The 24,357-nt window shown below is 42.1% G+C and overlaps 1 protein-coding gene across 8 annotated transcripts in view; it reads right to left on the bottom strand.

Moving 5' to 3' along the window:
• spopla (speckle type BTB/POZ protein like a) overlaps window positions 1–24,357 on the bottom strand; it is a 237,044-nt gene that overhangs the window by 101,252 nt on the left and 111,435 nt on the right. For all 8 annotated transcript variants that reach the window (XM_078552488.1, XM_078552485.1, XM_078552482.1 and 5 more), the window contains exon 2: window positions 16,077–16,202. The gene's annotated coding sequence lies outside the window, so the exon portion shown is untranslated. The remainder of the gene's footprint in view (window positions 1–16,076; window positions 16,203–24,357) is intronic.

Genomic DNA, 24,357 nt, shown 5'->3' with positions numbered 1-24,357 from the left:
AGTCTTACACTCAATGACCTGGCCTCCACAGCCTTCTGTGGCAATGAATTCCATAGATTCACCACTCTCTGGCTAAAGAAGTTTCTCCTCATCTCTGTTCTAAAAGATCTTCCCTTTACTCTGAGGCTGTGCCCTCGGGTCCTAGTCTCTCCTACTAATGGAAACATCTTCCCCACGTCCACTCTATCCAGGCTTTTCAGTATTCTGTAAGTTTCAATCAGATCCCCCCTCATCCTTCTAAACTCCATCGAGTATAGACCCAGAGTCCTCAAACGTTCCTCATATGTTAAGCCTTTCATTCCTGGGATCGTTCTCGTGAATCTCCTCTGGACTCTCTCCAAGGCCAGAATATCCTTCCTGAGATACGGGGCCCAAAATTGCTCACAATATTCTAAATGTGGTCTGACCAGAGCCTTATAAAGCCTCAGCAGCACATCCCTGCTTTTATATTCTAGTCCTCTTGAAATAAATGCCAACATTGCATTTGCCTTCCTAACTACCGCATCAACCTACAAGTTAACCTTAAGAGAATCCTGGACTAGGACTCCCAAGTCCCTTTGCACTCCAGATTTCTGAATTCTCTCCCCATTTAGAAAATAGTCTATGCCTCTATTCTTCCTACCAAAGTGCATGACCACACACTTCCCCACGTTGTATTCCATCTGCCACTTCTTTGCCCATTCTCCTAACCTGTCCAAATCCTTCTGCAGCCTCCCCGCCTCCTCAATACTACCTGTCCCTCCACCTAACTTTCTATCATCTGCAAACTTAGCCAGGATGCCCTCAGTTCCTTCATCTAGATCATTAACGTATAAAGTGAAAAGTTGTGGTTCCAACACTGACCCCTGCAGAACTCCACTAGTCACCAGCCGCCATCCTGAGAAGGACCCCATTATCCCCACTCTCTACCTCCTGCCAGACAGCCAATCTTTTATCCATGCTAGTACCTTGCCTCCAACACCATGGGCTCTTATGTTACTGTGCAGCCTCCTGTGCGGCACCTTGTCAAAGGCCTTCTGGAAGTCCAAGTAGATAACATCCATTGGCTCTCCTTTGTCTAACCTACTCGTTACCTCCTCAAAGAATTCTAACAGATTTGTCAGGCATGACCTCCCCTTGATAAACAATGCTGACTTTGCCCTATTTTACCATGCACTTCCAAGTATTCTGAAATCTCATTCTTAATAATGGACTCTAAAATCTTACCAACGACCGAGGTTAGGCTAATCGGCCTGTAATTTCCCGTCTTTTGCCTCACTCCCTTCTTAAACAGGGGGGTTACATTAGCGATTTTCCAGTGCTCTGGGACCCTCCCTGACTCCAGTGATTCCTGAAAGATCACCACTAATGCCTCCACTATCTCTTCAGCTATCTCCTTCAGAACTCTTGGGTGTAATCTATCTGGTCCAGGTGATTTATCCACCTTCAGACCTTTCAGTTTTCCTAGCACCTTCTCCTTGGTAATGGCCACCATACTCACCTCTGCCCCCCCGACTCTCTTGAACTTTGGGGATGTTACTCGTGTCTTCCACCTTGAAGACTGGCGCAAAGTACCTATTCAGTTCCTCCGACATTTCTTTGTTCCCCACTACTACTTCTCCAGCGTCATTTTCTAGCAGCCCAATGTCCACTTTTGCCTCTCTCTTACCCTTCATATATCTAAAAAAACTCTTGCAATCTTCTTTTATATTACTGGCTAGTTTACCCTCATATTTAATCTTCTCCCTCCTTATTTCTTTTTCAGTTGTCCTCTGTTGGTCTTTGTAGGCTTCCCAATCCCCTGGTTTCCAAACTGCTCTTCGCCGCATTGTATGCTTTCTCTTTAGCTTTTATGCTGTCCCTGACTTCCCTAGTCAGCCATGGTTGCCTCGTCCTCCCTTTAGTGTGCTTATTCTTCCTAGGGATGAATTTTTGCTGTGTCTCCCAAATTACTCCCAGAAACTCCTGCCATTCCTGTTTCACTGTCTTTCCTGCTAGGCTCATCTCCCAGTCAATTCTGGCCAGCTCCTCCCTCATGCCTCTGTAGTTGCCTTTATTCAACTGTAATATTGTTACATCTGATTCCAGATTTTTCCTCTCAAATTGCAGGGTAAATTCTATCATATTATGGTCACTTCCTCCTAAGGGTTCCTTCACCTTAAGCTCCCTTATCAAATCTGCCTCATTATACATCACTAAATCTAGAATTGCCTGTTCCCTAGTGGGCTCCACCACAAGCTGCTCCAAAAAGCCATCTCGTAGACATTCCACAAATTCCTTTTCTTGGGATCCACTACCAACCTGATTTTCCCAGTCTACCTGCATATTGAAATCCCCATGATCACTGTAACCTTGCCTTTCTTACACCCCTTTTCTATCTCCTGGTGTATCTTGTGCCCCACATCCTGACTACTGTTCGGACGCCTGTACATAACTCCCATTATGGTTTTTTTTTTAACCTTTGTAGTTCCTCAACTCTACCCATACAGATTAACTTGGCAAAGGATTATATTAGCACGTTTCTTTCATAGAATAGCTTTAAGTTCACATTTAAAATATTTGATTTGGGACACAGGGCATTTTAAAAATGTACAAAAATGCAACATATGTAATGAAAACAAATCAGTGGTAATCCTAGCCAGTGAACGTATTAAATATAAGATGGTTACTGCACAATAGAATACAAATTAAATCCAAACTCCATTGTAAACAACTGTAAATATACAGGGCAAGCCAAAAATCAATATTAAATGTTCTCCTTGGCCCTTTTCCAGTTGATTGTAAACATCCTGTTCCCAAAACTGCTTGTGCAAATACGACCACAAAGGAATTGGAGTTAGGTTTGATTTGGTTGCATTGAGTATGAATTTTATTACCTCAGTACTAGTATGATTTTGGATTTAGTCACTGAATCAACCTTAATTGCAGTATTGAGACCAAACATGAAACTCAGTTCAGTAGCAAAATGGCAACAACCAATGACTTAGCCAAATGAGGATCATCCATATAGAATCACAAATAATTCATAATGCAAGCCATAGCAAGGTTTCACTGTACACAACAAACCTTTTAATATTACACTTATGTTACAGTTAAACCATTATAATTAATCTCAACTGCTGTGACTCAATAGTATCTCGCCTGAGTCAGAAGGTGTGGGTTCGAATCCCAGAGACTTGAGCACAAACTAGGCTGACACCCAGTGCTGCCCTCGAGAGTAATGCAGGGCTGCACTGTCGAAAGGTACCATCTTCTGGATGATACATTAAACCGAGGCTCTGTCTGCCCTCTCAAGTGGACGTAAATGATTCAATGGCATAATTTTGAAGATGATTTCTGGCAAATACCATCACTACTCTGTTTATTATCACATTCCTGTTTGTGGGACCTTGCTGCATGGAAACTGATGCATTTCCAACATTACAGATGCCAGTCTTCAGCCAAATTTGATTCATTCCATGTGATGTCACAAAACAGCTGAGTACACTAGACATAGCAACATCTCAGCTGCAGTGCTGAGCACACTTCCTCCAGAACTAGCTCTGCTCCTAGCCAAACTGTTCCAGTGCATCTACAAGATAGACATCTATTCTACTCTACTCTTAATTATCAGGGAAGGTCTCATCAATAGTACTATCAAGGAAGCACTTACTCACTAAGAACCTGCTCACATGCACAGTTTGGGTTCTGCCAGGGCAACTCAGCTCCAGATCTCATTACAGCATTAATCCAAAAACGGACAAAAGAACTCAATTCCAGTCTTGAGGAGAGAGTGACTGCCTTTATTACTGATTGCCATTGACATTTTGCTAGGGCTCCTTGTTGCCCTGCTGAGTCAAATGCTGCCTTTAACATCAAGGCAGCATTTGACTCAGCAGGGCAACAAGGGGCCCGAGCAAAATTTCAGTCAATGGCAATCAGTGGTAAAACTCTACATTCTTGGAGTCAAACCTAGTTTGTGGCCAATCATCTCAGTTCCAGGGGATTGCCACAGGTGTTCCTCGGGTCAATGCCCTAGGACCAACCATCTTCAGCTGCTTCATCAATGACCTTCCCCTGCATCATAAAGTCAGAAGCGTGGATATTTGCTGATGGTTGCCCAGTGTTCAGTCCCATTCACCTCGGATACTGAAGCAGTCCATGCCTGCATGCAGTAAGGCCTGAACAACATTCAAGCTTGAGCTGATAAGTGGCAAGTAACATTCACACCCTGAAGTGCCAGGCAATGACCATCTCCAACGACAGAGAATCTAACAATCTCTCCTTGACATTCAATTGCTATTGCTGAATCCCCCACCATCAACCATCCTGGAGATTACCATTGACCAGGAACTGAAGTGGACCAGCCATATAAATACTGTGGCTACATGAGCAGGTCAGCTGCTGGGAATTCTGCAGCAAGTAACTCATTTCCTGCTTCTCAAAGCCTGTCTATGAACTACAAAGCACAAGTCAGGAATGTGAAGAAATGCTCTCCACTTGCCTGGATCAGTGCAACTCCAACAACACTCAAGAAGCTCAACACCAGGACAAAGCAACTGGCTTGGTTGGCACCTTATTAACCACCTTCAATATTCAACTCCCTCCACCACTGACACACAGTGGCAGCAGTGTATACCATCTACTGGATGGACTGTAGCAGCTCACCAAGGCTCCTTCAGCAGCAGCTTCCAAACCATACCACCTAGGAGGACAAGGGTAGCAGATGCATGGGAACACCATCATCTTCAAGTTCCCCTCCAGGTCCTGACGATCTTGACTGACAGTGGACACCATTCCTCCACTGTCACTGGGCCAAAATCCTAGAACGCCTTCCCTAACAGTACTGGCAAGTATACAAACATCACAATGACTGTGGTGATTTAAGGCGGCAGCACACCACTAACTTCTCAGGGGCAATTAAGGGATGGGTAATAAATGCCCACATCCCATGAACAATTTTTTTTAAAAAGGCCTCTCCTCATACCATTTCCAAATCTTTGGCTGAAAAGGCAAGAGCTACTTCCTACCAGTCCTCTGCCAGTTTTGTTTGATGGTCAGACATTTGGAGATAATCAATTCTAGGGAAGACTTGCTCTTTTTGGCTCTTTCTTCCTCTGCTCAGCATCTCGCCAGATGGCACAGACAAGCTGCGAAACTGCGCAGTGAACTACAAACGAGTGAGGGAGCTAGGTTAAAATTTATACTTAAAACAGGGTTTAAGGAAAAAATGAATGGATAAGCTGAACATGAACTGAGAAGGAGTGGTATCAAACCTTCTGAGATAAGAGTTTTTATAATGCATGAACTAATCAAGTATCCATGTTTCTGAATACATAAACCAATTGAACAATAACAATTGCATGTTCCATTTCAACAACCTCATTGGCCAATACTGATCATATGACATTTACAATTGTGTGACATTTACTTGAAATCTTATTGGCTAATGATTATGTGATCATTCTATTTGTCTCGAGCATCCTCATTGACTATAATTATGTCACCAGCCTGACTGTTGTGATCAACTAGTCACTCATTTTGTGACTTTGTGGGATCGTACTGTGTGCAAATAGCCATCACAGTGCCTTATTTTTTATATCATTTGTTTTGGGTGAAGTTTTGAGATGTTTACGAGCAATATGGTAAGATGATGTATAAATGTAACTTTGTCCCCTTTTGAAAGATCTCGAGCAATACTTGTAATTACGGGTTATGTGAAGTGGGCAATTCAACAAACATCTGCCTGGTCCTGATAATCAGGTGATCTTTTCTGTGATAACCAATTCTCACCGTTTTCTTTCCCAAGCACTATGCTTACAGTTTCGGAACTATCATCTCATTAGTCATGCTCATGGTCTCTGATAACTGCCTTATCACATCAGTGACACCCTGAAGTAATTTCAACTGATTTATCTTGAGTTACAAAATAAAAATTCCATTCAAAAATATCTAAGCATATATAAATTACACATGGGTTCAATGTTTTCTTCCTCTTCAAAAATTAATAGTAGAGGAACGAGCAGTAGAATAAAATCATATATCAAAACATAAAAGGTACTAACAATGTTTTTTTTTTAAATTGCCCATGACCACCACTATGGGAAATCCATCATTTGCTTTTAAATAAAAACGAACCCTCAATATTTGAGTCCTGCCCTAATTCATTCAAAAAACTGAATTGAGAAGTTCATATCCATAAGAATTAAAACAAGCTCTCTGCAACCTCATGATTCCCACAAACGCTAAAAAGAATACATGAAAAGAAGAGTTAATAGTACAGCATTAACTTGTCAATTAAAAAGTACACCCTATGAAGACCTCTGGAAAGATTTTACTTTCTATGAACTAACTGGATAACAAGAATGCCAATCAGTTCCTCACTCGTGAAAGAAAAATCATTAAGCACAGGTCCTTGATTATCCATGCTCCAGTGTGCCACCTCAAGTGCAGGAACTCTACATTCATTGTGTACCACTGCCATGCACCATGGTAAAGCAATATACACCATGCTATGCATTTTCATGCTATGGATTTCCAGCTTCAACAAAAGATGCTGATGCAACTACCAAGTGCATTCCAAAAGAACAGAAGTGGGTTAGTTGGGAAAATGGGATTGTTTTATGTAGTTCCCATACTTCTCAATAGATATGTCAGCAAATCACAAATTATGAAAAAATCAAACATGCCCCTCAAGCCCAACCCAGTTCTACTACTATACACCTTTAGATCTTCGTGCATCAAACGTTTTCTACAACTAAATCACAATTTAAAAAAACAATTTAACAGGGAATGCTTTGTATCGGTCATGATTTTACTGGAACCGGCATTTATAAGGGAAGCAGACTGGAAGAATACAGCAGGCAACATGTGGTTTCGCCATCCACCGCCAGATCTAGATGGACCATATAAAACCACTATCTGATCATGCTCTTGTCAGCTAAAACTGCTCAGTGTTCCAGGATCATCCTGGAATGCTAAGATAACCCCTGGCTTTTTATCTATTAAAAACCATCTTCTTAAATCCCTCTGCCCCTCCACCCTGACCTCCAAAAGTGCAAGGAGCTCATGAACTTCTTTGTTCTCAAGATAGAGACGATCTATCAACTGTCTCTGCCAGGTCCCTCCTATTAACCTACCAGGCCAAACTTCTCTAAAGCCCCCCCCTCATTCTAGCCCTGAACTAGCATCTTTCTCCAGCTTTTCCTCGAATCTCTCCTCAGGCCCTCCCCGAGCTCATCTTGTCCACGAGACCTCCTGGTCGCCATGTTAGCCGATATTCTTAACAGTTCTCTCTTCAGGTGTTGTCCCAATCTCCTTTAAGTTTGTCGTCACCACCCATCTCTTCAAAGAAACCAACCCTTAACCCTAATGTCCTTGCAAACTCGCACCGCATCTCGAACCTCCCTTTCTGCTTCCAAGCCCTTGAATGTTTTGTCACGTTCCCCCCTCCACCAAAATCCATGCCCATCTTTCCCAGAACTCCACATTTGAATTCCTCCGACCAGTTTCTCTCCCTGCCACAGTAGTGAAATGGCTCTTATCTAAGCCTTAACTGACTTCAAATGCGGCTGTGACAATGTCATCCGTCTTGGCCTGTCTGTAGCCTTTGATACACTTGATCAAACTCCTCCAACACCATTTCATCGCCATCCAGCTTGGTGGGATTGCTCTCTCATGGTTCCATTCTTATCTATCTAATTGTAGCTAGAGTATCATTTGCAATGGCTTCTCTTCCCATTCTCACAGCACTGCCTCAGGTCCCCAAGAATCTATCCTTGTCCCCTCCACTCCTATTTCTTGTCTAAATACTAGCCCTTGGCGGCATTATCTGAAAGCACTGCATTAGTTCTTACATGCATATGAACAACACCCAGCTTTACCGCACCACCAATGCTCTCAACTCATCTACTGTTTCCACAGTATCAGACCGTTTATCCAACATCCAGTACTGGATGAGCAGCAACTTCCTCCAATTAAACATTGCGAAGACTGAAATAATTGTTTTTGATCCCCAGTTCAAATGCCGTTCCTGAACTACCAACTCCATCCTTCTCCCTAGTATCCATCTGAGATTAAGCCAGTCTGCTTACAAGCTTGGTGTCACATTTAATCCAGAGATGAGCTTCTGATCTCATGGGCAACATTTTCCCCTGTCAGGGGGAAGTGTGGGAGCAGGCACGGCCAGGTTCCCGACTGGCGCACCCAGTTGGGGGCGCGCCGCTATTTTACATGTGCGGGCCTTAGTTGGCCCACCCAGCGTGACGGACGGACAGGGTGGGGGGGTAATTCCCTGAGCATGCGCGAAAGAGCGCACAGATCCCCCTGAGGCAAAGTGCTGCCTCAGGGAGATCGGCTCAGGTTTAAAATATTAAAGATGAGAAAAAAATGTCGCTGCCATGTCCCCTCATGTGACACTGTCCATAACTTTTATTTTAAAATATTCTGAAATTTTTAATTCCTTCATGAAACCTCATCCCACCCGTGGATGAGGTTTCATGATTTTTCAGAAGCCCGCCAGGGCTCCTGACCTTAAGGTTGGACTGTCAAATGAGGCGTGGTGAGTTGCTGCAGAGAATCTTGTAGTTGGTACACACTGCTGCCTGCCACTGTGCACTGGTGGTGGAGGGAGTGAATGCTGAAAGTGGTGGATGGGGTGCCAATCAAGCAAGCTGCTTAATCCTGGATGGTGTTGAGCCTCTTGAATGTTGTTGGAGCTGCACTCATCCAAGCAAGTGGAGAATATTCCACCAAACTCCTGGCTTGTGTTTTGTACGTAGTGGACAGGCTTTGGGGAGTCAGATGAAGGTCTAGACTGACCAGATTGGCTCAAGCAGCCCCAGATAAACCTACTATTAACAGCTTTGCACATCAAAGGGGGCTATAATGAAGCACTGGCTCTACACACATCTTCACTCCAAACACAGAAAAAAATTAGTGTCACCAGGAATTTAATCAGTGTTTTGAAAATGATGGATTGCATGAATATTCCCTCTATAGCAAAAAGCAACAACTGCTCAAAGACTTGAAAAAACAAGAATTGTTGGAAACACTCAGCAGGTCCGGCAGCATCTCCGGCAAGAACAGACAAGTTAATGTTTCAGGTATGGAGTGATTCTCCCATAATAGTCAATCGGCTACCCTATCTTGGGCATCTTATCTGGGTTCCAAGGCAAAATGCATCAAACAGGCTGCCACTTTCTGTTTGAATCGAGGCTATCAATCTCTCACTTGCTGTTAAAAGCAATAAGGAATTTAAAATCAGTAAATCTAATTCTTGCATAAAAAACATGACTACACTTAATGGCTGTAAAACACTTCAAGACATTGAAGTTGTGAAAGATGCTATATAAATGCAAGTTTGTCTTTCATCTTTTTAATACACAAAAATATATTTTGTTACAATTGCTAGAACTAAACTACAGCTTGATCTAGTGCATCTCATCTGCAGCACCTTTAAGTTAACTTGACTTAACTTATACAATCAAGTTTTGATATGCATTCAAATTAAATGACAGGAGAGCAGCTTACAAAAAAAGTTTCAACTTGCACTTATTCAGAAAAGGGAAAAGGACTAAAAAATTCTGCCAGTCCAAAAATAGGAGGTCAAAATGCAAAATCAGGTTTCATATCGTTTTTAGAAATTGAAACATATCAGTGTGCATGCCATTATTTAAACCATTTTAATCTAACCACCTGCAAAAGCTTTAACATTTGAAAAATTCTATATACATGTCAACCCAGAAAAATAGCAAGTGCGAACTAACACTTGAAAATAGCTGTCACAGGCACCCACCTCCCACCACCCCAAGTTAACATTCATATCTACCTTACTCCACTCCCAAAGAATCAGTCTAGATTTCTACCCCCTCCCCTCATCTTAATGCCACTCTCTTATGAATGCTGCTGCAAAGCAATTGGCATAAAGATTTCCACCTACAGTATGCACAGGGCAGAGAAGTGAATGGCTATCTGGCACATATACCTTTAGAATATGGTGTGTAGTTAAGCACTTAATAAAATGGGGATGAGTAATAATATAAACTCAAAAATGGTCAAAAGACAGACTGGCTGGTGGAATGGGCTGACAAAAATTAATGTAGAAGTGTGAGGTGATACATTTTAGTAGGAAGGATGAGGAAAGACAATAGTTTTTTTTATTTTTTCATGGTATGTGTCAAGGCTAGCAATTACTGCTCATCCCTAATTTCCCTCAGGAAGGTGGTGGTGAGCTGCCTTCTTGAACCGCTACAATCCATCTGGTGTAGGTACATACATAGCACTGTTTGGAAGGGAGCTGCAGGACTTTGATCCAGCGACAATGAAAGAATGGCGATATAATTCCAAGTCAGGATGGTGTGTGGCTTGGAGGGGAACTTGCAGGTGGTGTTCCCATGCACCTGCTGCCCTTGTCCTTCTAGGTGGTAGAGGTAGCGGGATTGGAAGGTACTGTCAAAGGAGGCTTGGTGAGTCGCTGTAGTGCATCTTCTATAGTGTGCACACTGCTGCCACACTGCGTTGGTGGTAGAGGAAGTAAATGTTTAAGGTGGTGGATGGAGTGCCAAACAAGTGGGATGATGTGGAGCTAAATGCTACAATTTTAACTTTGGTGCACAAAAAGAGACATTTGGTGCTTGTGCATAAATCTTTGATGTTGGCAGGATGGGTTAATAATGCAGCTAAATAAAGCAAATGGGAACCTGAGCTTTATAAATAGAGGGATAGAATACAAAAACCAGGAAGTTATGCTAAAACGATAATAAAACACTAGTTCAGCCCCAGTTGGACCACTGTGTCCAATTTTGGGCATCATACTTTAGAAAGGATGTGCAGGCTTTGGTGAGAGTACAGAAGAGATTAACTAGAAAGGTCCCAGGGATAAAGGATTTCAGTGGATTTACTGGCGAAGCCAGAGTTGCTCTCTTTGGAGCAAATAAGGTTAAGAAGAGATTTGATAGATCAGTGCAAAATCATGAAGGACTTAGAGTAAATAAAGAGAAATGCTTCCAATGGCCTAAGTGTCAATAACCTGAGGTCACAGATTTAAGGTAATTGGCACATAAACCAGAGGGAACATGAGGGAAAACTTTTTTTTAAACCCAATGAGTGGTTAGGATTTGGAAAGTGCAAGACCGCAGGACTAACTGGATTGCTCTTCAAAAGAGCCTGCGCACACTCGATGGGCCAAAAAGCCTCCTTGTCTGCTATATCTTTCCATCATTTTCAGGAGAAGAATGAAAGAATAGTTCGAATGAAAAATACCACAATGAAAGTGGTAAATTGCAATGACCACATTTGAACAAGGAAATTAGCAATAAGCATATAATTTTATCTTAAGACCATAAACACTAGCTTGAAACAACTTCCTCTGCTATTAGAATCTCTTTCCTTGGATGCACTGAATGAGAAATTGTGCACATAACCAATGCCCTGACCCCATGGTCTACAATAAGAAAGAGCAAGCTGAGCTTCTTGAGAATCAGCGCACAATCACTTTGGGGCCAAATTCATAAAGACAATAAATGACTGGTTTCCAGGATTTGATATGTTACATTCTCTCCCCAAATTTGAACAAGAGCAATTTACATGAAAAATCAAATCAAATCAATCTATGAAATAGATGAAAACAAAATACTGCAGCTGTTGGAAATCTGAAAATGCTGGAAAAACTCAGCAGGTCCTTTATGGAATCCAGCATCTGTGGAAAGAGAAACAGAGTTAATGTTTCGAGTCTGTATGACTCTTCAGAGCTAAAGAAATGCTATGGATTTCATAGTTTAAGAGTGGGTGGAGCAGAATAGGCCGTCAGGGATAGGTGGGAGCTCAGGAGAGATTGACAAAGATGTCATGGACACAAGACAAAGGGAGTGCTAATGGTAGTGTTAAACACTAAAGAAAGTGCTGAGAGTGGCATAAAGGTAAGATAGCAAAATATGTTAATAGCACAAGGGTCAGTGCTCTGTGACAGCACAACATAGAAACAAGTAACAGATGGCCGTGTGAGGGGAAGGGGTGGGGGGAAGGGGTGGGGGGAAGGGGTGGGGGGTGGGGGGGGGGGGGGGGGGAGGTGATAAAAAGTGATTTAAAAAATACAAATTTTAAAAATTGGATTAAAAAAAAGAGATCAAGATGGAGGAAAGAGTTCATGATCTGAAGTTGTTGAACTCTATGTTAAATCTGGAAGGCTGTAAAGTGCCTAATCGGAAGATGAGATGCTGTTCCTCTAGTTTGTGTTGGCTTTCACTGGAACAATGCAGCAAGCCAAGGATGAATATGTGGGCATGAGAACAGTTTGGTGTGTTGAAATGGCAAGCAACAGGAAGGTCTGGGTCATGCTTGCGGACTGAACGAAGGTGTTCTGCAAAGCGGCCGCCCAGACTGCGTTTACTCTCCCCAATGTCGAGGAGACAGCAATAGGAGCAGCGAATACCAAATTGAAGGAAGTGCAAGTGAAATGTTGCTTCACCTGAAAGGAGTGTTTGGGGTTTAGGACGGTGAGGAGGGGCAGGTGTTGCACCTTCTGCGATTGCATGAGAAGGTGCCGTGGGAAGGGGATGAGTTGAGGATGATGGAGGAGTGGACCAGGGTGTCACGGAGGGAACGGCCCCTATGGAATGCTGACAGCTGCGATGAGGGGAAGATCTGTTTGGTGGTGACATCATGCTGGAGTTGGTGGAAATGGCAGAGGATGATCCTTTGAATATGGAGGTTAGTGGGGTGAAAAGTGAGAACAAGGCGGAACCTATTATGGTTCTGGGAGGGAGGGGAAAGGGTGAGGGCAGAGGTGTGGGAGTGGGTCAGACATGGTTGAGGACCCTGTCAACTACAATGGGAGGGGAACCCTTGGTTAAGGAAAAAGGAAGACATCTCAGAAGCGCCGCTTTGGAAGGTAGCGGAACAGATGCGACGGTGGTGGAGGAACTGGGAGAATGAGATGGATCCTTACAGGAAGCCAGGGTGAGGAACTGTAGTCGAGGTAGCTGTGGGAGTCAGTGGGCTTGTAATGAATATCGGTAGATGGTCTATCACCAGAAATGGAGACAGAGGGATCAAGGAAGGGAAGGGAAGTGTCAGAGATGGACCATGTGAAGGTGAGAGGGAGGTAGAAATTGGGAACAAAACTGATAAATTTTTCCAGGCTCAAATGAGAGCATGAAGTTTCACCGATACAGTTATCCGTGTACAGAAAAAAAAAGAATTGTGGGAGGGGACCTGAGTAGGCCTAGAGCAAGGAACGTTCCACATACCCGACAAAAAGACAGGCATAACTCGGGCCCATGCGGGTACCCATAGCCACACCTTTTATTTGCAGCAAGTGAGATAAGTTAAAGGAGAAATTTGTTCAATGGGACAAGTTCAGCTAGGCGGAGGAGAGTGGTGCTGGATGGAGATTGTTCCGGCCTCTGTTCAAGGAAAAAGCAGAGTGCCCTTAGACTGTCCTGGTGGGGGATGGAGGTATAGAGGGACTGGGCATCCATCGTGAAAAGGAGGTGGTTATGGTCAGGAAACTGGAAATTGTTGATATAATGTAGAGCATCAGAGAAATCACGGATGTAGGTGGGAAGAGACTGGACAAGGGAAGAGAGAATGGAGACACAATGGGTCTACCAGGACAGTCCTGCATGTAGATTTTGGGAGGCAGGTAGAAGTGGGCCGTGCAGGGTTGGGAGACTATGAGGTTGGAAGCTGTGGAGGGAAGATCTCCAGAGGAGATGAGTCAGTGACAGCCCTGAAAACAATGGCTTGATGTTCAGTGGTGGGGTCATGGTCTCAGGGGAGGTAGGAAGATGTCTGAGAGTTGGCGCTCAGCCTCTGCAAGGCAGAGGTCAGTACACTAGACAACAACAGAACCATCCTTGTCGGCAGGTTTGATCTGGCCTCTGGCACATTTCCTATGCTCATCATTCTACAATTGGCAGCCAGTTCATCAGCTGCCTAGGCCGCAAAGTCTGGAATTCCCTTCCTAAACCTTCCACATCTCTACCTCTCTCCCTCTTCCTTGAGAAGCTCCTTAAACCTGATCTCTTTAACAAAACTTTTGGTCCTTTATTCTAAGATCGCTTCACGTTGATCTGCATCAAATATTGTTTGATAAAGCTCCTGTGAACCAACTTGGGATATTTTACCATACTAAAGGTACTATATAAATGTCACTAGTTGTTGTGATACATCAACAGCATTGCCATACCCCACACAACAATCCTGTGAAATTAGCAATTGTTTGCTGGACTCGGTTTTTGACGTTAACCTTCAACCTATTGTAGTCCTGACTGCAGCATTTAGGGTAAGGAAGTAGAACTGCTTGAACTAGATATTTCGGCATTGCTTTCTTGCAGGAAAACCAATAACAGCAGCAAAATCAAAACCTTTTCAGCTTATCCGGAGAGCAGGAGACACCCAGGCAGTAAATTTTGGAACACGAGGCAAGGCACCACTAGTGGAGCAAGGGAGTATTGCATACAAGGTCAGGGTCAGAGGAATGGAGAGTGCTGAGGGGATGGGAGGTGGGGGTGAATTGTAGGGCTGAAAGAGATCAGAAATAGGGCGTGCTAGAGGCCATAAAGGAATTTAAATAAGAGGATGAGAAACGTGAAGAAAAAATAAACTCAGTAACCTAAAAGACACAACTACATTTCACCAGCAGCAGAGTACTCTTGATTTCATTATTCTGAGCACAAGCTCCATTCACTTTTTAATTTTAACCATTTAGCAATATAGCTAAACTTCAAACTAACATTACCTTTAAATGTTACATAGATATTACTCAAGTAACCGATCAATGTACAGAGAACAATATGCATCTATTCCAAAACTTCTGATAGATGGTGCAAATCAAGGAGTTCCATATCCTGGTACAAAGGTGTTTAGGTTGCACAACACGCGAGAACACTGCCATTGGGCTATACTACCATAACATACACTGTATTTCCTCAAGTGAAAATTCTTAACACTTGGCAGTTCTGTGCACAATATTAAAATTACAAATGTTATTAACATGCCATATTTATGAGGTGCAATCAATAAGAAACATAATATTTAAAGACATTTCCATTGTATTTCAGAGTTAGTGCTGACAAATGCATCCACTGGTGGCTGCTGGAAGAACATGCATAGAGACTGGGCAATAACGTACCTTGGGCTGAGCTGTCCTCCCACTCACCCAACCTGCCAAAAGTCAACACAAATGACAATGGCCTGAATTTCACGTCAGAAAGTAGTCCACAAAGATGTAACAATCTCCGATGTGTGGGTTTCTCAATGTCAGTTCAAAACTAACACTATGTCAAGGGGATAGTCAGGCTTGCAGTAACACTGTTGCCATCAAGTAAGATAGACAGCCAATCATATTGAGGTATCATAGAGAGCAAACCAGGAAGTAACACGCACTGATTACCCTTCACTCTTATTTTACTCTGTAAAATTTAAATGATTGGAACATACAGATGGGATTAAGGTAGAAGATGAGTTATCACAAACTTAAGAAAGAAACATTTTTAAAAAGTTAAATTTATAATAGAGAAATCTGGCATTCCACAAACATGAAGTTAGCTTTCCGGGGCCAGAGAGGCTTTTCAGAAGTAACTATGAACTTAGTATGCCATTAAAAGATTACATTCAACAAGGTGCAACTTCAAGCATTTTTACAGTGAAACTAATGGCGTAAAGGCCGTGTTCTCATCAGTTCGGTGATTTCTAATTGATCGCAGTCTCGCGGGGGGGGGGGGGGGGGGGGTCTTCAACAGCATACACTATGGTGAAGTGTAAAATCACTGACAGCAACTTCTGATTCCAGAGTTTAACTGTATTTGCAATCTCCAAAATTACATCAGTTTCAGAAGAGTAATAACGACGAACACTGGCAGTTTCACCATCATTACTACCGCAAAATCTGAGCCATCGGCTCTGTTGAGAGTGTACAGTGACATCAACCCCTGTGAAACCAAACACGAGCAAAAGCCTGATACCTCCAGTAAAGGACAGAAAAGAAGGGCGAACAGCAGCAGGGAAGAATCTCTTTTAACAAATGATCGTCATTAAAGTAGAAGGCAGTAATAATGACACAATCAGATCCTATGCCTTTAAAGTAAAATTTGGATTTTCAAAAACAGAGTACTCACCTACTGGCAGCCCCTCAATGGTTGCCCTTTGTAGTCTGTGAATCCCAATTATCTGGGGAATGTTGCCTTCACTCAGGATTATGAAGTATATTTGTTAGAATGGTGTCATTGCCAGAAACTTCACACCTACAAAAAACAAAATTATATATATTTTTTAAAAACTTGACTTAACTTATATAAAATTGATTTTAAAAAAATGTTCATTACATTGTGAACTATGTTTGAACTCTAACCTATTAACTAATATAACAATCCATACATTATGGTGCATTCAGCACATAAGACAATGGTTGGAACACAATACTTCTTTGTGTCTGTCAAATTGTGCAATCACTTACATCGCTACATATCAACCAGAAATGATTTCAAAAATCTAAATATTTCTACACCATTATCTGGGAATAATGACAGGCCTCTCTGAAAACATTGTCTAATTCAGCTAATGAGCATGGCACAGGTTATTGGCATAATCTCACTCCAGAGACTTGAGCACAAAATCTAGGCTGACACGTCAGTGTAACACTGAAGGAGTGCTACACTGCTGAAGTTGCCATCTTTCAAATGAAATGTTAAACTGAGGCCTCGTTTGCCCTCTCAAGTCAATATAAAAGATCTCAGGCACTATGTGAAGAACAACAGAGGAGTTTTCCCCCAGTGTCCTGGCCAACATTTCTCTCTCAACTAGTGTCAATGAAACAGGTTACCTGGACATTAGCACATCGTTGATTATGGGACCTTGCTGTGCACTAATTGACTGTTGTGTTTCCCACAGTGACTAGACTTCAAAATGACTTAACTGGCTGTGAAGCCAGTCCTGAGGCAATGAAAGGAGCTATGTACATATGCAAGTCTTTCTTAATCCAGCCCACCTCGAAATAGCTCTTTAGTGCTCTCCATACTCAACCAAAACTAAATATGGTTTAACTATAATTTTCTAAGAACTGTCATCAGTTCAAAAGTACTAGACCAGCTTTTGCTTTTTAGTTGATAACCCTCACATAGAAAATTGTAAAATATAATAAAATCGTTGGAATAGCAGTGCATATGATCCCTCATTACTGTATTGTTACATCAATCATGCTACTGCGTGAGTTGGGAAGAAACTTCTAAAGTCACTCTTACCAGGATATATCAATCGCCTATCAGTTCGGCAAAAATGGCATAGATACAACTCTGCATGCCATTGAGACAAAGAAAAAAAAAGAGTAACGTGGTCCTTTTTTAAAAAAAATCTAAAATATGAAGTTTACTTTAATTAAAAATATTTACTGTGACCACCTGATTTCATCTACATCTATTATTCTGAAACATTTGATTCAAATGGCTTTTCCCCCCCTAACAATGCCTACTATACATTAAACATGACAGAACACTCGACTGCAAGCAGCTGAGCTTTGACTGCTCACAAAGATATTGGGCCTAGACTTTTGTGGAGTGGCAAACACCATTGGATTGCCACTCCGCTCCTTTTGACTTACCTTAAGTCTGGAGCTACACATTTCTCACCCGGACCTGCTGAGAAATGCAGCGTAGCAGCTCCTGGAATCCCTTTATTGCAGTGCAGCAGTGTCAGAGGAAGTGAAGCCACGCCCCCCTTTTAATAGCACTAGCTGTGGTAAACCGGTTAGTTTAGAGGTCCCAGCCACTTTAACAGAGTAGGATGGGTCAGGGCATGGGGGGAGTCTGGTGGTCAGTCGGGTGTTGAGGGTGAGCACTGACAAGGTTTGGGGGAAATGGAGGTGGTGGTGAGGGGGCGGTGAATATTGCTCAGAGTTCTGGAGTGCTTTGACACTCTAGTTTATTAACTGACAGTTTTGCTGGTTTTATGCCTGCTATGGAAAACTCCCATGTAAAAACCAGGGTAATTTTAGGGCAAACATCCCTATAACATCTGCGAGGTTCTGGCCAATCACAGAGTAATCTGGGCAGGGTCAAACCAGCAACTGGAAGTTTAAAGTTCCCGCGTAAGTACCGGGGATGTGCTTATGTCAGGACTTCTGATGGATCCAGTGCTTATCCTTTGGGCTATACAACCATCCAGAGACTGGAAGATCTTGGGGAATGAGTTCAACTTTCATAGGAGTCTGGAAGAACAAAACTAACTTTCCATTTGAAATAGAAGATAGTCAGGTGTAATACTACTTTTCCTGCTAAGGACAATTTGGATCACTAAACCATTCAGCAAGACAACCACTGAATGAAAAACAACAAAATCAATGTAGACAAAAGAACCAGTAAGATGGTTTGATGAATTTGCGATGTGGCTCACTTCTCACCTCAGTATGCACGATATTCCTGATATAGCAGCTACAAACTACTAGTAATCTCGTCTAAACCCCTACTTAACAGCAAGACAGATGTTTAGTAGAGATGTTTAGAGATGGCAATTTAGAAGATTGATTTAAATCCTGTATTTGAATACTGTAGGATGCCATTAGTGTATTTATTTACATCTGCAAATTCAAGGATCCTTTTGCCTTTTGAAGGGGCCTTCAGTGAATCTCTGGAACAAGATCACCATTGTTACCAAGTCAGATTTTTAAATTCTTGCCTCCTTAGATCACTATAGTCGTTACAGCCAGGGGAAGCATCCCCAAATGTCAACCCAGAAAACAGTCCTCTACAAACCTCAATGACAACAGTTCTTTGCCTCCACTTGATGCCTTTCTTTCCTACAAAAATCACTAAAAGTTAGTGCAAAGGTTCAAAAACATGTAGGAATGTTGGCCTCAATCTCACAAGGATTGCAATACAAAATGAGAGGAACTGATGTTTTAGCCGTACAGAGCCCCGTCAGGAATGCCGTGTTTAGTTTTAGGCACCACAGTAAGACATGTTGGCCTTAGAGGGTTTACAGTGCAGATTCACCACAATGACAAGTTGCACAAACTTGGTTTGTATTCTCTCGATTTAAGAACATTTGGGGAAATCAGGTCAAAATGTTTAAAATGATAAAGGAACTTGATAGTTCCTCCAGGTTTACCCTATTTCCTCAGATTACAGGGTGTCAGACCAAGGGATGTTATCTTAAAATTATAGCCATCAATTTAAGGGGGAGATCAGGAATCACTTTTTCCCATAAAGCTGTGAAAATCTGGACCTCACTTTCCCCAAAAGACTGGGTCAATTGAAATTGTCGAGATTGAGATCTATAGATTGTTGTTTGGTGAGGGTAACAAGGGAGCTGGAACAAAGTATGTGGCGTTGACATACAGATCAGCCATGATCCAAAATAATGATGGGAAAGGCCCAAGCAGCTGATTAGCCTGCACTGTTCCTAAGTTCCACATGCTAAAGGTGTGCCTCAACCACCAGCCCAAGTCAGCATTTCCCAATATCTATGTATTTATCCCTACCAGCAGTCACTCATATCACTTATATTCACTTTGTTTATGTTGCCATCTGGATACGGCTTTTGATATCTTGTATCTATATTGACTTTTGTCACAACTCTCTGCTGGGGCAATCTTCCTAATCCTTATCATTTCAGTTCACTGCGCTGCTCATCAGCTTTCTATCACTCGACCATCCTTTCCAATCCCATTTAACAAGGGGTCAAAGGATAGAAAACTTCCAACTGAGCATAATCAGATAGTAACAACAACTATGAACGGGTTAATAAATTCTGGGCAATTTGATCTGATGTGCTATTGTGCTTTATTTTACTGCATATTACAGTGAATACCAAATTCTGTACAACACAGGTCATTGTTCAATCAACAAACAAGTGAATTAAAACAATTTTGTTAGATTAAAATTCTCCAGTTGTCAATCTTCATCTGCTGCTTATCCTTAAGAATACAATTCTGCCAAATTACCTCAAGATTCTAGACCAAGTGCCAACACCAGGTCAAAGGCAGCTAACTGAGGATAAATTATACAATTAACAAAACTGAAATTATAAATCAAAAGGTATGTTGCTTACAAGAATCAACTGATATGCCAGGTAGCTGCTGTCTTTTAATACCAGTAAGTCAGTGGTTTAAGGCACATCTCTCCACCAATGTATATTCTTACCATGGTGCATATCCTTCAGTAGCTTTCTATTCCCTCTCTCAATCCACCCTTGCTTCATTTCCAACCCTTCTCTGTATGAGGCTCTCTTAACCCATCTTTTTCTTCAATATTAAAGCCTCTATATCTAAGGGCAGGATTTTCAGTTCAGCGTGCGGGTGCGCACCCGACACACCCGAGTGTGAAATAGCATGCAATGACGTCGGGCAAGCATCCCGGCATCAACGCACATTCACACGATGTTTCGGTTGGCAGGCGCGTTTGAGAGTTGGCAGCACGCCCGCCAACAATTAAGAGGCCTATTAAGGCCCTTAAGCTGGTAATTGTGTTGAATTTTTTTACTGCCTGTCTAACCGTACAGCTGGCGGGCATGCAAATAGGCCAAGGCAGCCTTTGCATTTTTTGCGAAACCTCATCCACAGGCGGGATGAGGTTTCCAACAGTGAATAAAAAGATAAAAAATGTTAAACTCATTTTCAATATGTCCCAGTTCACGTGACCCTTATTTTTCAAATCTTTATATTTCATTTTTAAATCCTTCAGCTCCCTGAGGCAGCTCTATGCCTTCAGGGGACTTTCAGTGAGGACATCCCTGTACATGCACAAACTTCAGCACTCGCACTCCTCCCGCCTCACCCCAGCAGCGCTGAAGCTCTCAGTGTGTGTTTCACGTTAGCTGGCCGTTAATTGGCCAGGCAGCGTGAAATCGTGGTCGGGACCCGATCGCAGGCAGCAGGCCATTTCACCGCCGTTCCCGGGCCCACCCGCCACACCCTCCCCACGTGGGGAAAATCCTCCCCTCGGTTTAATATCCCCCTCCATTTCAGCAATGCTTCTCTCTCTCTCTCACCTATCCTTCAAATCAATATTCAACTTGAGTCACCTCGCTTTTTGTCTCAAAATTTCCTTGTCCTCTCCATTCCCCTATTTTATTATAATCCTCTCACTTTACATCTCTTTCTCTTCTCCTTTACTTAATTATCAATTCTCTCTCTCCCTCTCCCTGAGTTTAAGCCAATATCTCCTATATCCCTCTGATCCCCTGGCCCTTGTTTCAATAACAATTCTTCTTGGTCTTAATCTCCCAGTTCTCCACAATATGCATCTTTTGAAGAAAAAGTGTTGGTCTATTGCTCTCAGAGCTGATAATGGCAAGGATTATTTTACAAAATATGTATCAAAAACATTATTTACAAAGGTGAAATGTTCAAAAACTGGATCAGTTTTCAAAACATTGTTTTTCCTTTTCAAATCAAAATGTGTAGCATAAAGACAGCTAGCCAACAATGGTTTCACAGTACCACTTGTGAGGCTCAACTTGGTTGTTCACTTCCTAGTAAATCATTGCCTGCATACCCATGAATAACCCAACCACTGTCAAACCTATTCTATCAGTTTAAAATCAGCCATGCATCCTGTTGCATACAATATTTTGCTATTGAAAAAATATGCTTTTACAGAAGACAGTGAACATGACATGCCAAATGAAGAATTGTGCCTCGAGTAATATCTAGTTCTAATTGAGGTCAGTGGTCCAGTTCTAGTTCTAATTGCCATGTCACAGGGAAAAAAGATGTTTGAAAATTAACCTTACGATGGCACCAAATAGCTATAAAGGGAACTGAAATGTCAAATTGAATGGTATTTTAAACAAAACAGCAACAGTAAGTTAAGAGGACACAGGTTAAGCTAATAAAAGACAAATGAAGGACTGGTAGCAGGAAATTCTTCATACAAAGAGATCAACACATGAATGGACTTCCAAACACTGCAATGAAGCCAGACACCCTGGAAGTATTTAAAAAAACAATTGAATGCTGCATTGGGGAATTGTGAGATTGAGATGAATCAATTAATACAGGTCAAATGGCCTTCTTTTTCCATAGTTATCTTGGAATCCAAGGGTCACAACAAGCATGTTACAGATTTTGTTGTGCCACAATTAGCTATTTAAAACTTACACTTCATCTACTTCAACACTTCTTTTTCTTCTAACTCTTCCAAAATAAAAGTGACAAAGCACACAAATATTGAAATTGCCTGACTAGTCAGAACAGGGATTCCCAAGCTGTGGTATGCATGCCCCTGGGAGTATCAGGGGCATCTCACGTTGGGGGTGGAGGGTGGTTGTGTATGCGACTGCATTTAGGATGCCTCCTGGTAGATGTTTGCACTACATGCTGTCTTCTGCCAAGTTATGTGGTGTGGCCAAGGGATGGGCTGGCAGGTTTGTCCCAGGGGACAGATCTGTGCTCCTGGGGATCAGGAGCCCCTCGCCCCACTCTGAGCTTCCAATGGTTTGGAGGTTGCCACATGCAAGTCATCCTCTTCCAAATTACTTGCTGGCAGGATCACTGGAGCAATGCACTGTTTGGGAGGGGACCACCATCACCTGTGCTTCTCAGGGCAAAAGGCCAGGTAAGTGAGGCAAGCCACCGAGACTTTCCTGAGTGCACAGGGTTTATGGTCAGAGATGGGCTTGTGGAGTCTGGAGGAACGGGTGATCAATGGCTCTGGACCACTGATCTCAAATACCACCCATAAGCTTGGGAGACCATCATGTCTCCAGGCTGGTTCCTAAGGGAAAGAAGAAGTTGACCACCCCAACTTGGTTTTTCTATACCCCAATTCCTCTGGGATCCCATCACTGATTGGCACAAAGGAGCCAAAAGGGCTGGACAGTTTCTGGTTCCATTTGATGCAAGGCAGAAGACTCTTTTCAGCAAGAAATTCAAAGATTCATACCTCTTAAAAAACAAACTCTCTTGATATCACAGCATCTAAAAATGTACATGTTGTTTAAAACTTCATTAATGTAATATATCATTTATATATTATACAAATGTATGTATGATGGCACCAACAGTTAAAAGGGGTATTGTCCTGATGAAAAGAAGTTCAATTAATTTGTATGGAGACACAACACTGCATTGTCCAAATACCAAATTTAAATAAAAGCTGGCATTAATTTTGCAACTTTAACATGAAGAAAAATATCCCAAAGAAGGTCATAAATGGAAGTTGGCAAAGAAAGAAGTGTCAGACATGGAGGAAGATATTAGTAGGGGATGACTTGGCAAAAAAAGATGAGGTTGAAGAATACTTTTAGAGGAGTAGAGACTGGTAGGCATGCAGAGGGGTTAGGGGTTAGTGGAGTCAGTTTGTGGTAACTTGCAACTCAAACTATCACTGATCACTGCAAACATTATGCACCTATGCTCGGAGCAAACAAAACTCATCCATTAAATTAATGGCATATAGCACTATTAAGCCATTGTCTAAATTGTTTACCTATATTACAATTTGTGCATTTTGTGCAACGCATGGGCATTAAAGGGGTTAAAATATTAAACTAGAATACTGGCAGTTGGTAGATCTGGAAGGGAGTGTACAATAAGTAGAGTTCAAGAACCTGTGGGTTAGAGCACTCATTCAACTTTAAAAATACATGGTACCATTTCTTGCGATCTTACTTCCCTATATATTTGCACATGGTGCATCTTACTCTACCTAATCTTAGAAAATTTTGTTCTTTGGCCAAGCTATAGCATGCCATGGCAGTAACATTAAACAAAACATCAAGACTTGGCTTCAACTCAAAGTAAAGGCATAACACTGCCATTGCTGATTTAAGATGTCGGCCTTGCTTGCGAGTTCAAAATCGTATTCAGCATATGGTGCAACTTTCGCTAAAGATTACGTAGCAAATTTTAAAACTACAACAGTCAGAATGTTTATGCAACAAGCATCAACAGAAAGAGCATCTAAGACAAAGGGTTGCAATAATCTACCTGCCCCGAGACTGTTTTCATTTATGATGAACGCAACTGCATAAACCATTACTAAAACACACTTACTTTGGAGTCTATTATTCAAAGATACACTGATATAAATGAAAGGCAGTAGAGTATTTTGGGAACTTCAGGAACAAACCTGTCCTCTCTGGTTTCTGTAGACACTCAACTGTTGTAACCTTAGCAAATACAAGATCAACTCCCTACAGTAAACAAATCTCTTATTCAGCTACTCGAGCTGCTTTTAATGCTGCCTGGGCAAGTCAACTACAGGTTTCTACTTGTTGTCTGGCTGGGTGACTCTACTGTGGGCAAGTTCATCCGCAAGTGGCCAAGGATGTCATCTTTTCTTTTCCTAACAGCAATGCAAATATGGTGCAGTAAACAAGGACTAGTACAAACGGTACTTTGATTCAATATCTGTCAAACCTGTTGCTGCAAGCTTAACTGCATTCTTCTTTAGTATTTTCTAT

The sequence above is a fragment of the Cetorhinus maximus genome, chromosome 11, assembly GCF_964194155.1.
Source record: "Cetorhinus maximus chromosome 11, sCetMax3.hap1.1, whole genome shotgun sequence".
NCBI classification, from domain to species: domain Eukaryota; kingdom Metazoa; phylum Chordata; class Chondrichthyes; order Lamniformes; family Cetorhinidae; genus Cetorhinus; species Cetorhinus maximus.
The sequence above is the reverse complement of the archived record's forward strand: the minus strand, read 5'-3'. Positions and strand labels throughout refer to the sequence as shown.